Here is a 14725-nt window from a genome sequence, read left to right on the forward strand (position 1 = left end):
TGCAGCTTCTGAACCGTCTTCAAAGGCAGCCCTACGTAGAGGGCATTGCAGTAATCTAACTTGGAGGTTACCAGAGCATGGACAACTGAAGCCAGGTTATACCTGTCCAGATAGGGGCGTAGCTGGGCCACCAACCAGAGTTTGTAAAAGGCACTCTGTGTCACTGAGGTCACCTGAGCTTCAGGTGACAATGATGGATCTCAAAGAACCCCCAAGCTACAAACCTGCTCCTTCAGGGTGAGTGCAATCCCATCTAGAACTGGTAGAACACCCACCCCAATTGGTTTACCATCACAGTGTGCAAGAGTAAAAAAATTCCTCCTTTCATAGGAGCCCACCTGTTCCATGCTTTTGCTTGAGTCAATCACCATTCTGAGTATGCTTCCTGTTTGGAAGGGAGAAAGCGTAGAACATTGACTCATCCAGAAATAGAATGGGCAGCCTCTTTTGAGGGTGGATAAATTCTGGTGCATCTAATGTAATCCAGTCATTCCTATTAAAGAGCCACAGTAGAATTATCGGCCTGATTAAAGGAGAAAAGCGGGGGTGGGGGGAGGACTCTAAAGCAAGAGCTGAAAGAGAATGTATTGATACAAATGAATTGGCCATCACATTTTGAGAAACGTCTTCATCAGAGGCAGCTGTAAAAATCAATATGCAAAGCAAAATCAATATAAGAATATGATCATTCTATCTTAAAAAAACTCGAGTAATGTTCCTTAAAAAAAAGATTACAAAAGTAATAAAACCTGAAACTAATAATATGCAATACATAACAATCTTACTATCCAGATACCACGTGAAAAAGTACTTTGCAATATATCTATTAACAGTGAAGTTAGATTTTTTTAAAAAAATGGCTGGAGAGCAATCCATCCTTTTGCCCAAATGCATCTTGTTCACTACATGATACTTAATAACCTAATAGTTATGGAGTAAAGAATGGTATCCAATTGGTTTTTCAGTTGGCAGCCCATTGGCAGCCGTCAACAGAATAGGGAATGGTGAGTTTTCATTATTCCCAGGGCCCAGTAAATCCCTGCACTCCTGCCTCCAACCTGCTCTGGAGAATTGGGGGGTCCACCAGAACAGTGTGGTAGTAGAACAGGGTACTCCACAGAGATGGGGAATTGTTGAATCACTCCTCACTGTTCCGCTGATAAAGGCCTTCTATCAGCAGAGGGACACCAATTGGATGTCGCACAAAAACTACAGGTGTGCTCAAAATAGTCCAGTTCACTGTGCCCTGAATATAAACCAAACTGATGGGTAAAGTGTGTAGTGTAGCTATGTAAAGAAAGCAGGACAGGACATTGAGATGCAGCAAGAAACCTCCTCTGCTGATGAATGCTCTGGGCTCATAGAAGCCCTTAATTATTTAATTACAATATTCTTTTGCAGCACACAATTTGTTGGGAGATCATATCATAATCCTTGTAGGTCTCAACACAATCTTCGGTGTCCTCAGTTGTGCATCAACTTCGAAGGGGAATCAAACATGGTAGCTTTTACATTACATTAAGGTGACCATATGAAAAGGAGGAGAGGGCTCCTGTATCTTTCACAGTTGCATAGAAAAGGGAATCTCAGCAGATGTCATTTGTTTTGTATGCATGCAGCACCTGGTGAAATTCCTTCTTCATCACCACAGTTAAAGCTGCAGGAGACCTGCCCTCTTTTGTATCTGGTCACTCTAGTATAGCTCCTGTAACCATTGTAATGAAGAGGGAATTTCACCAGGTGCTGCATGCATACAGATGACACCAGGGGCTTGTCTATATGGCTTGTTTACCCTGACCTAAATGTGCATATTCTCATTTCAGGACACATGACATAGCCATCCATTTGCCGTAGAGCCAGGTTTTTACCGCAATAATGCGCATATTCGCATTTGCGATTTACCGCGACTTTTGGATCACGACCGAGTTTGTACCGCGTTATGGTTATGTGTCTTTGGGGGAGTTAATTCACATTTTGACATGTGGGCGGAGCTTTGACAGTAGGCTGATTTCCCTATTTCCCACCTATCGGCTGCCTCGTTCCTTTGTGCCGTTTTTAGTTTGAATTCTCTGATTCTGTGGAGCTCCACATATAAAATTTATAGCTTCCATCATCTCTCCTCCATAGCATCATATATGCATATATGTGCATGTGTGCATTAATAACTGCAGTATAAAAAAATCAGGAAATAAATCGCTGCTGCTGCTGTTGCAGTGTGACGCCTTTAGCTAGATTCGAAACAACAAAAATTTGGGTTTATATTTAATGAGGAGCAATTCCATTGTTGTATAGACAGGGGCCTGCTGAAATTCCCTTTTCTATGCAACCATTAAAGATACAGGCACCCTGTCCTCCTTTCCATATGATCACCCTATATTACATGGAACCCTTGCTAAGGTGAACACTACTGTGCTTTGCAGAATTCCCTTTCATTTCAGTGGGATTTGCACTGGAGCATTTTCTGGGTGGATTGTGACCAGAGTATTTTAATTGATAATTCTGTTAATAGTGCCAGAGCTTTGGATTTTTAAAATGTAGCCTAGGGCATCCTGTAATGTGAAGATATTCCATACAACAAATAAACTACCTTTCTAACTCCTGTTGAAATGTCTTGTACTACTGCTCTCCCTTTTATAGATTTTGAAAGGCCAGTCTACAAGTATCTATTCAGAGTCCAAAGAAATTCTGCCTTCGATTCCTAATGGGTCTCACCTTTCTTCTAGCTTTCCCCCCTTCATGCCTACCAGTTTTATTGTTTGACACAAGCTCAAATAGTCCTGCAACATTTTTTTCCCTATTCCCTTCAGAATTGTGGGTACCACAATAAGGTGACCTCTCTTGCTTCTTGCTTCTAAGCTGTAGTTTCCGGGTCATTGTTGTATAGGTTTGCAGTGTGAACTGGACTTTCTGGTCGCTTTCTTCTCTAACTACTTTAGGGGTTCCATAAGAGAAATACGAAACAGAGTTTTGCCAGCTAATATCACAGCAGTTCCTTCTGGTTTGTGTACAGTATCTTTTAAATATGCTAAAATATAGGACACTACTTACAGTTTTGAAGCACTGACCTAAATGCTTATTGAGCTGATAACATATTTTCCCTCCATCTGCCTTACCATAGCTGATGCAATCGATACCCCAATAGCAAACTTTCCTGGTTGACTCTGGGCACATTTTTAAGCAGGGGCAGGCAACCTGTTGCCCTCGATATGTTTTAGACTACAGCTTCCATAATCTCTGACCATTGGCCAGGCTGGCTAGAACTTATGGGAGTTATAGTCCAAAACATATGGAGAACACTATCTTCCCTATCCTTGCTGTTAAGGCACTTTCCAACTTGGTTCAGGATTAAGTGAAGCACCCTACGAAGGTATAAAAGCAAACATTGTCAGCAAAATGTTGTGTCAATTTGCTGTTGACTGCAACGTACTGGTCTTTTTAGGCTATCCAAAGTATGTCACTTTTGAGAAAATTAATGCTCGCCATTCCCACTGGTCAATGTATTTGTTTCAATGGGAAATCACACTATACTTGCTAGATATTTAAGGGGCATTTATTGGAAGCTGTTGCCAGAAAGGGTGTCATATGTTATCAGCAGCTGTGGAGTTTGCTGCACAGATTGGGAATGTGGCCTGTGGGCAGCGATGAATATAAGGAGGATTTTAAAAAATCTATGGAACTGAAGTTTACAGTTTAGGCATTTAAAACTAGGGCTGTGCACCGCCTCTGTTCCAAACCCCGAATCTGAAGCAGATTGGGGTGATTCGGAGCTCCGGATCACGGATGTGAGGCGGTTCGGCCGAAGGCCGAGGCAATCCAAAGCCGAAGCCAATAGGCTCTGAAACTTCGGACCGCCTTGGTACTTCAGAGCCAGCCCCACTCCCCACCAGTCTCCTTACCTGTTGCCTCCGTCACCGCCGCCATCTTTCATCTGGTGGCTTCTGGTGCTGCCACTGGAAATGAAAGGGAGTAGGCCGTGTGATTTTAAGAAAGATGGTGGCGGCTACAGAGGCAGCAGGTAAGCCCCCTCCCCCTTTTACCCACTTCTGTCCACCGCCAAGGTGGGTTTGGAACCCCTGAGGCAGTCCCAAGGTGGATCAGTACTGCTTTGGGGGCTCCAGATCGGCCTCCAAGGCAGATCGTGGGGTGGGTGCACAGCCCTATTTAAAACTCCATTGAAAACTATGGTAATTAAACAAAATTAAGTTTCCCTGGGACCTTCTCCTATCTCAGTGGCTACAAATAAGAGCTCAGCAAGCCACTATGCTGTCTACTCCTAGACTGAGCTAAAAACGTAAGCGTTCAGAGAAGAGGGGTCTTTGGCAATAATAACAGAATTGAAAGGGTCCAGAAAGATTTTTTACGTTTCCAGGTGTATCAAGAGTTCCTCTGGCTGCAGAAGGAATTGTCAGAAACATGGGAAATAAATGAGAAAGGGGGAACAAGAATAGCAGTGGTTTGGGATACCATGAAGGCTGTGTTTAGGGGGAACTGTATTAGGGAAACGTGTAAATTAAAAAGACAACAAGAGGCAAGGCAGGCTACTTTAGAAAAAGAGATAATAAAGCTGGAAAAAGAATATTGGCAAACTAAGAACAAACATAAATTAATAGAATTAATGGCACAAAAAAAGGAATTAGAAAATATTAATTTAGAAGAGGTACAGAGGAATTTAATTTATATGAAAAGGGAATATTTTCAAAATAGTAACAGGAACTCTAAGATGCTTGCCAAACTCACACAGAAAGAAAAAGCCAAAAATGGGATAGGGTTAGTAAAAAATAAGCAGGGTAATGATTGTCATTTGATGAAGGATAAAATAAAAATTTTTCAGGATTTTTTTGAAGAGTTATACAAGAAAAGAGATATCCAAATGAAGAGGACGGAGGAATATGTGGATAAATTTTTGAAGAAAGGATTAGAAAAAGAACATAAGGAAATAATGGATAATAAAATATCGCAAAGTGAAATAGAGGAGGTTATAGACCAGCTTAAAGCAGGGAAATCACCAGAGGCAGATGGTTTAGGACCAGAGTTTTACAAAACATTTAAAACCTTAATAGTGCCAAAGTTGCTGAAATTATATAATGCAATAATGGAGGGGGAGAGGATCCCAGAGTCATGGGAGCATTCTATAATAATTTTAATTCCGAAACCAGATAAGGATCTAACTCTCCCCGATTCATATAGACCAATTTCACTAATAAACCAAGATGCAAAAATTTTTTCAGGCATTTTGGCTAAAAGGTTAAATAAATGTATAGCTAAATATGTAGGGGAAGATCAATGTGGTTTTATAGCAGGTAGACAGATGCACACATTAATAGGTAGAGTTTTGAGTGTAATACAGGGGATAAAAAAATCAAGGATTAAGGCGGGTATTTTAGCGTTAGATATATTTAAGGCTTTTGATTGTGTGAGCTGGCAAACTTTAAAGTTGGTTATAAATAAAATGGGATTTGGTACTAAATTTAGAACAATAATAGAACAGTTATACTCTAAAAGCACAGCTGTAGTGGTAGTAAATGATGGAATAACGGACAAGATACGACTAGCTAGAGGGACAAGACAAGGATGCCCACTCTCGCCAGTCCTGTTTGTATTGGTGATGGAATTGTTGGCAAATGCAATAAGAGAGGATGAAGAGATAGAGGGGATAGGTAATAGTAATAAAATTAAACTGAACATGTTTGCAGATGATACATTGATGACTATCAGAGATCCTTTAGGTAAAATGGAAAGAATTAAACAGCAGTTGAATGATTTTGAGGAAGTTACGGGGTTAAGGATAAACTGGGCAAAATCGGATTTGATGTTATTCAACTATACTAAAAAGGAAGAAAGGGAGTGGGAAGGGAAGGCTTCAGTTTTGAAAAGCAAAGAGAAAATTAAATATTTGGGTGTTAAGATTACAAAAAATTTAGAAGATTTGGGAAGTGAGAATTTAAATGGATTGAAAAAAGAATTGGAGGAAGAGTTAAAGAGGTATAAGAAACTGAATCTTTCCTGGTTTGGAAGAATAGCTTTAATAAAGATGAAAATTTTACCTAAGATTAATTTTTTCTTTAGAATGTTACCGATAAGAATTTCAGTGATAGAATTAAAAAGATGGCAGAATCTTATAAATAATTACTGCAATGAAGGGAAGAGATCAAGGATTAATAAAAGTAAATGGTATTTAAGCCAAAAGAGAGGCGGACTGGGTCTCCCAAACCTTGAGTACTACTATCTAGCTAATAGGTTAAGACATGTTGTTGAAGCAATTATAGGGGTAGGGGATTTGAAATGGATGGAGGAAAATACGCTAGGGAATATTGAGTTGAAATTGCAAAATGTGTTTTTTAAGCAAAAAGGGAAGGGTAAATGGCTTAATGATTTAGATAACCAATTTCTGAAGTTCCATTGGGAACTTTGGGATAATTATAAAAAGGAATTGTTTTCAAGTAATTCCCCCTTAACACCGGTGATAATGTTAAAGAAATTTCCTGAAAATTTAAAGATGAGGTTAAGCAAAGTTTTAAAAGAAAGAAATAAAATGAAATTAGGAGAGTGGTTAAGGGGGATGAATACAAGAGAGAGGTTGGAAGAAGTTTTGAGAGATTTGGAATTAACGTGGTTAAATTATTTTCAATTAGAACAATGGACTAAAAATTGGGTAAGAGAAAATGGAGAATGTAAAGAGAGGACGAAATTTGAGGAATTAATTGAACAAAAAGAAATAGATAAGGGACAAAACATAGGGATAAAGGGGTTAGTGAGTCAAATATATAATATATTAGTTGAGAAAGGAGGGCTGGATAGTGCTGGGAAAATGGTTTGGGAGACTGATTTGAAGATACAAATAGGACAACAGAGGTGGGATGGACTATGGAGACAGAGAGTGTTGAGAAATATGTCAGTAAGAATAAAGGAGAATTATTATAAACTTGTATGGAGGTGGTACTTAACTCCGGTTAGATTAAATAAGATTAATAAACAGCTTTCAGCAGATTGTTGGAGGGGTTGTGGAGAAAAGGGAACGTATTTACATATGTGGTGGGATTGTATACATGTGCAAAAGTTATGGAAGATGGTGTTTTATGAGATTGAACAGATTGTGGGATTTAAAGTAGAAGTTACACCAAGGATTGCATTACTCTCACTGCATGATGATCCTAAATGTAATAAAGAAATGAAAGAATTGATAACGAACCTACTGACAGCTGCGAGGTTGATAGTAACTAGGAATTGGAAAATTACAGGAGATTATTGTATTGAAGAATGGTATAAAGAAGTGTGGGACATTGCTATAAACGATAAATTGACATGTAATATAAAAATGCAAAGAGGCATAGTAAAAACGAATGATTTTGAGAGTATATGGAAAAAGTTCCTGGAGTTTGTATTTTCTAAAGGAAGGGGGGTTCCACCAACAGATGAAACTATGAGTTTTTGGAAACAAGAATGAGATCCCGAGGTGGGGGGAGCACTGTTATGTTTATTATATTATGTTTAATAGGTTAATATTGAATATATGATAGTAAGGTATGATAATATCTTGTATTAAGTGATTTTGATTTGTGTTTGTTGTTTTAATAATAAAAATATTCAAAAAAAAAAAAAAGAGTTCCTCTGGCTCCCATGACTCAAACTGAACTTGGAATAGTGGCAGTTTCAGACCTGATTCACCTTAAGTTATTTAATTATTGGTTCAAGCTAGTTCAAATGAGTGAAGCCAGGCTCCTTAAGAAATGCCTAATTTCCCTTCCTCTGGTGATCAGGCAGGCACAAACTTTGTATTCCTTTCGGTGCCTCCTGAAAAGTCATCATTCCAGGAAGCCTTTCCTTAATGACTAGCCACGTTTCACTTTGCATTTTGCTTCTTTTAAAATCTATTGTAAAGTGTTTTATTCTGTTTTTATTTTATTTTATCCTGTACACCGCTCCAAAATTTTGAATGGGGAGTGGCATATAAAAATTGTAAATAAATAAATAAATAAATAAATAAGAACAGACAGTTAAAATCTCAAAAAAACCACCTTGGTTTTACAGTTTTTAAAAATTATTATTGAACGATGTTTTTAGTGTGGAGGTTCTAAGTGCTCTCAGTTCCGATATAAGAAATGTTTTTAAACAAAGAGTACTGGATACCAGAGCACAGATGGACATAGCTGCCCTGTCAAATGGAACCGGTCTACGAAACGGTTAGCAAGGGCTAAATCCCAATTTCAGAAAGAAAAATATCTCTTCTTCCCAATGAAATTCTACCCATGGCCTTTACCCATCTTCGATTTGAACAACTGGACACAATGATGTAGCAAGGAAGATGCTGGGGCATTCCAATAGAACACAAACTTTGTATATGTGGTGCATCTGATGTGGAAGATCTGGCCAACTATTTACTAGAATGCTGCTTATATCTTATGCTCTTCAAGCCTCAAGGTCTCAACAGGCGTGGAGACAGCACTCTTCTGCCAATTGCCTGGAGAGAACCTTGGCAGTTGGCTCCACTCTGCAATCAATGGAACTGGGAGGTTGGTGGGGCAGTGGCACAAGCAGCAGGCTGCTGTGGATGGTAGAGCAGTCCTCTCCCCCAGTTCTCTTCTCTCACCAGCCCTGAAGTCTTCCCATGACAACCATGACAACCATGGGGCTGTCTCAATTTGTCATTGGCCCAACACATGAAGCAGGGCATACCCTTGATTTGGTTTTTGCTCCAAGCTGTGAGATGGATAGTCTGAAGATTGGGTGGGGGTGGGGGGTCCAAGTAACCCCATTATCATGGTTGGACCATTTCCTGGTGAGATTTGAACTCACGGCGTTACTACCCCCCTGCAAGGGTGAGTGACCCATTCGGATGGTCCATCCCAGGAGACTGATGGAATCCAATGGATTTCTGAATGCTCTTGGGGATTTTCCAGTGGAGAGAGCTGGTGATCTAGCCGAGGCCCTAGCCTCACTGTGGAACAGTGAGATGTGTAGGGCCATTGACTTGATCACACCTGAGTGCCCTCTCCAGTCCTGTAGAGCCCGCTCTGCTCCTTGGTATACTAAGGAGTTGTGGTCAATGAAACAGGCTGTACGTCGGCTAGAGTACAAATGGTGCAAGACAAAGATGACCAAGCACGCTGTAGAGCGCGTAATCGTGCCTATTGCATGGCAGTGCAGGCAGCAAAGAAGGCTTATTTTGCTACCTCCATTGCATTCTCGAGTAGTCGTCCAGCGGAGCTCTTCCGGGTGGTCTGGGGGCTGCTAACATCATCCCCAGCAAATGGGGCCCTGGCTCCGTCAAGGACCCGCTGTGACCTTTTTGCATCATACTTTGAGGACAAGATCGCTTCTCTCTGCAGCGAGCTTGACGTTGTTTTTAGTGCAGCTCCAGTTGAGGTGTCCAATGCCACCATCTGCCCAATTTTGTGGGATCAGTTCCAGTTATTGCGGCCTGATGATGTGGACAAGGTGCTTGCAGCAGTGCGACTGACCACTTGCCCTCTCGATCCCTGTCCCTCCTGGCTTATAAAAGCAAGCTGAGGGGGTCTGACTGGGTGGGTCCAGGGGGTGATAAATGCTTCTCTCTGGGAAGGGGTGGTCCCTGCTGTCCTTAAGAAGGCAGTAGTGCGGCCACTCCTGAAGAAGCCCACCCTGGACCCATTGGTATTAGGCAACTACCGCCCAGTTGATAACACTCCTTTTTTAGGGAAGGTACTTGAGAGGGTTGTGGCGGAGCAACTGCAGGCACTCTTGGAGGATACTGATTATCTAGATCCATTCCAGTCTGGGTTCCGATCTGGACTTAATCAGCCTTGGTCGCCCTGATGGATGACCTTTATCGAGAGAGGGACAGGGGGAATGCAACCCTGTTAATCCTGCTCGATCTCTCGGCGGCTTTTGATACCATTGACCATGGTATCCTGGATCGACTCTGTGGGATGGGCATCGGAGGCACTGTTTTACAGTGGTTCCGGTCCTACCTACAGGGTCATTTTCAGAGAGTAGCATTGGGTGACCAGTCCTCGGCCTCCTGGCAATTGAGCTATGGAGTGCCGTAGGGCACCATCTTGTCCCCAATGTTATTTAACATCTATATGAAGCCGTTGGGAGTGGTCATTAGGGGATTTGGAGCTAAATGCCATCAATACTCTGATGACACGCAGCTCTGTCTCCCTGTGACAACTGAATCAGGTGAGGCTGTGCAGGTCCTGGACCAGTGCCTAGACTCAGTAATGGGCTGGATGAGGGCCAATAAACTGAGACTGAATCCTGGCAAGATGGAAGCCCTGTGGGTGAGTGGTTCCCGAATCCAGGAGACAGGCTCATTGCCTGTTCTGGATGGGGTTGCACTGCCTCTGAAAGAAGAGATTCGTAGTTTGGGGGTACTCTTAGACCCATTTCTGTTGTTGGAGACTCAAGTAGCTGCCACGGCTCGGAGTGCCTTTTACCATCTTCAGTTGGTTCGCCAACTACAGCCTCTCCTGGACAGGGATAGCTTGACCACGGTGGTATAGGCATCGGTAACCTCAAGATTGGATTACTGCAACTCGTTCTATGTGGGGCTGCCCTTGAAGCTGCTCTCGAAACTGGAGCTAGTGCAGAATGCTACAGCTTGGCTGTTGTCTGGAGCTGTCCCTTTCCAGCAACTCCTCTGCTGAGGGAGGAGTTGCTGGAAACTCCTCTGCTGAGGGAACTACACTGGCTCCCTATTCGCTACCGGGCCAGGTTTAAGGTTCTTGTACTTGTGTACAAAGCCCTAAACAACTTGGGACCAGGATACCTGAGAGAGCACCGTCTCCCTTACCAACCTGCCCGGTCACTGAGGTCATCCGAGGGCCTGCTCCTGGTGGTTCCACATAGATCCATCCTCCGATTGGAATCCACCGGGGGAAGAGCCTTCAGCATGGTGGCCCCCCTCCTGTGGAATTCCCTGCCTCTGGAAGTCAGGCAGGCGCCAACCTTGTACTCCTTTCAGCGCCTCCTGAAAACATCTTTATTCCAAGAAGCCTTTCTTTAATATGCAGCCTTGGATTTCTGTTTTTGCTTCTTTTAAATTTTGTTTTAACTGTTTTATTCTGTTTTTATTTTCATTTTATCTTGTACACCGCTCCGAAATTTTTCAATGGGGAGTGGTATATAAATATTCTAAATAAATAAATAAATAAATAAATAAATAAATAAATAAATAGTACAGAACATTATTTATCTCCATTTCTTGGGCATATGAAAAACTGGGTGGTTGAGGACAAGCAGAATTTCTTCTTATGAGGATCTGACCAGTTTGTAACTCTGAGCGTTGCCCTTTTTGTGGTTAAGGTGGCCAGATTCAGGAAAATGGAAAAGGAAAAATGTGTTTTAAATGAGCCATATATCAACTTTTAAATCTTGTGGGGCCTCAATAGGAACATCAGCACTCACTTTATCAAGAAGGTTTATGCACTTTTGTCTTTTTAAATATTGTATCACCTTAATTTTAGACTTTTTAAAAGTAATGTTTTAAGATTCATGAATTTATTGTTTTTAACACATGTTTAATATGTGTGAAATGGTCTGAAGACTTGTTCAATAAAGTTTTTGATTGATTTTGATTGAAGTTACCAATATTCTGGCCTTCCTTCTTCTCTCTGGCCTTCCTTCTTCTCACATCAGTCCGTTGATTTCTGTTCACCACTCTGCCGCAAAGATCATCTTCTTAGCTCGCCGCTCCGACCATGTTACTCCGCTTCTGAAATCTCTTCATTGGCTTCCAATTCACTTCAGAATCCAATATAAACTTCTCCTGTTAACCTTCAAAGCTTTTCACGGTCTAGCTCCTTCCTATCTCTCCTCTCCCATCTCACACTATTGCCCCGCTCGTGCTCTTCGCTCCTCTGATGCCATGTTTCTTGCCTGCCCAAGGGCCTCTACTTCCCTTGCTCGGCTTCGTCCATTTTCGTCTGCTGCCCCTTACGCCTGGAACGCTCTTCCAGAACATTTGAGAACTACAAGTTCAACCACAGCTTTTAAAGCTCAACTAAAAACTTTTCTTTTTCCTAAAGCTTTTAAAACTTGATGTTGTGCAGACTTCTACTGTTACTTTCTACTGTTAGTTTTTCCCTACCCTGTGCCTGCTTACCCTACCCTGTACCTGTTTGCATTCTCTTCCCCTCCTTATTGTTTTACTATGATTTTATTGGATTGTAAGCCTATGCGGCAGGGTCTTGCTATTTACTGTTTTACTCTGTACAGCATCATGTACATTGATGGTGCTATATAAATAAATAAATAAATAATAATAATAATAATAATAATAATAATAATAATAATATTCATAAACGTGGGTTGGAAAGAATGTGAGATGGTGGGTCCTGATTGCCTGCTGGTTGGCTACTGCGTGAACAGAGTGCTAGCCTAGATGGACCCTTGGTCTGATCCAGTATGGGTCTTCTTATGGTCTAATGAGATTTGAAAACACAGGAGAAAGCCAAGCCAACAGATTTGCCCATCCCTATTTCTTAGCATGTCAACATGGTCCATAGAACAATCTTGATTGGATACAATCTGTGCCGTAGGTTTTTCTTCCCTTAGAATTCCAATATTAACAACTGACATAGGAAGGCGTCACACTATAAGAGCTTCAACACACCTTAAGATAATGTTAGAAGGGCACTTTTGTCATTAAAGGCCCACCGGTTTTAGTCCAGTATAAATAGCTGTAAGAAAGCAATTACAAGTGCAATCTATTGCTGTTATAAATGGGGAAAAACTCTAGTTTTTGCTCTAGCTGGACTGGATCCATGCAGCTCTGCATTTAATCAAACTAGACCCCTGCATTACAATAAATGACTTGAGGTGTTTGTATATCTGCTGAATTATGAACGATTTTTACATTTTCAGCAGGGTAATTTTCTTACGAAAGGGATTTTTATCTTTGCTCAGTGAACTGAGAATCTGCTAAATTATGCTTTGCTTTCTGAACTCAGCAAAGGCATCATTGTCTCTCCAAAAACTGTTAGCATAGATATTCTAAGAAATTGCCTGTGCATTAAGCTTAAATTAGCTGTCATTATTATTCGCAAAATAATGAGACTGAGAGCAGATCATGTCATTAGCAACAGCTTTTGCATTAGGATCATATTTTCTCCTCTGTTTACTGCTAAATGTGCATTTTACCTAAAGAGGAAAAAAAGAAGAAGAAGAAGAGACGGAATAATGATAAAGGAATTAGGAGTGATGTTACTTTGTCATCTTAGAAAGAGAAAGTGCTAGTGCAGTACGTGTAAGTAACACTCTCTGGAATGTTACCTCTTTTATGTAAAGTTTAATCATGCACAGCTTGCAGCCAGACCTGATTTTGCTAAGGGAACAACAGTTATTTGCTGTCTAGGTTTGAGCCAAAAACTGTTTGATAGCAAACATAGCATGTAGCATTGTCAGTTCTTATGTTTCCACACGTTACCGAGTCCTGATAAAAAGGATGTGCAATGACTGGAGGCAGCCAGGAACAGAAGCAAACCTGAGAGATAATTTGGGAGCCTATCTTCTTAATGCAGGTGTTTGGGGTAATCATGGAGAAACAGGGCCAATTCACATCTGACCCCATTAATGGGGAAATGTAGGAAATCAAGAAGAGAGTAGCCTCCTCTGCCGTTTTGTTTTGTTTTTAAAGAAGGCTGTTTCCTACTTCTGTCAAGTTATCCATCTGCAAAGGTAGCCTTTCCCCCTAAAGACAGGGATTTGCAGTGGATATGGTGAGTGCTAATAAAGGGTGTCATTCTACAAACTAAAATACCACTAGCAGAGCTCTGCAGAATCTTGTGCAGTTACAGAACCACTTGAACAGCTGCTTGCACAATTGTGCTTGTGCAAATATAACGTTAGTTGGATTGTCTTCTTGTGCACAGTTTGATACCTAGGCCAGACCTACACCAAGCAGGATAGATCACTCTGAAAGTGGTTTGAAACTGTTATACAAAATGTGTCATGGGGCCCAACAGTTGTCAGTGCACTTTAATACTGTTATAAAGCAGTAGTTAGATCCTGTCCTGGTTTCACTCAAACAATGGACATGTCTACACAGGGCTTTTCCCGGATCGTCGCTGTGCAGCCACATGACACACAGGGCATCCCAGGAGCAGGGAGGGACGAACCCTCCCTTGCCCTGGGATATCACCCTACCCTTTAATTTCAATTTTTCCCACATTCTACAGATGATCCTGTCATGTATAGGCCTACTGCTCCTTTATTGGGAGTAGGTGAGGCAGGTAATCAATCAGAAACAGATTCAGACTCAGAAGACGCTGAGCCAGACACCAGGCAGTTAGAGCTAGTGGAGGAGGAGGTTCACACAGGAGAGGCTCCAGCTGGAAATCTGCCCCCTCCAGAGTCCATCTCTTCAAGGCCAAATTCTATGCTTTCATGGGACAGGGAGTCAAATTCCGGGGGTGAGCATTCAGAAACCTTACTTGATGCTAGAAATCGCTGGAAACTAAAATGTTGAGCGAGGTTAGTGGCAAAGAGACAGTCGGACAGATTGCATGAGAAATCGTCCATGCATCAACCACCTTGAAGTTATGAACATTTGAAAAGCCTATTCTTTGAAAGGACAATTGACTTACTTTGTTTGCATAGTTTTTGCCTAAGAGGGAGTTTCACAGAAGGTGCCTAGTTTGTGTTACAGAAGTGTTTATTGCTTGTAATAAAGCTTTGTAAATTGCTTAGCACTTTGCCTCATTCGTCTCCCAGAGAAAGCTGGAGCAGCTACAGTACACGACAGATC

This window comes from Elgaria multicarinata, chromosome 5 (genome assembly GCF_023053635.1).
Source record: "Elgaria multicarinata webbii isolate HBS135686 ecotype San Diego chromosome 5, rElgMul1.1.pri, whole genome shotgun sequence".
NCBI lineage: Eukaryota > Metazoa > Chordata > Lepidosauria > Squamata > Anguidae > Elgaria > Elgaria multicarinata.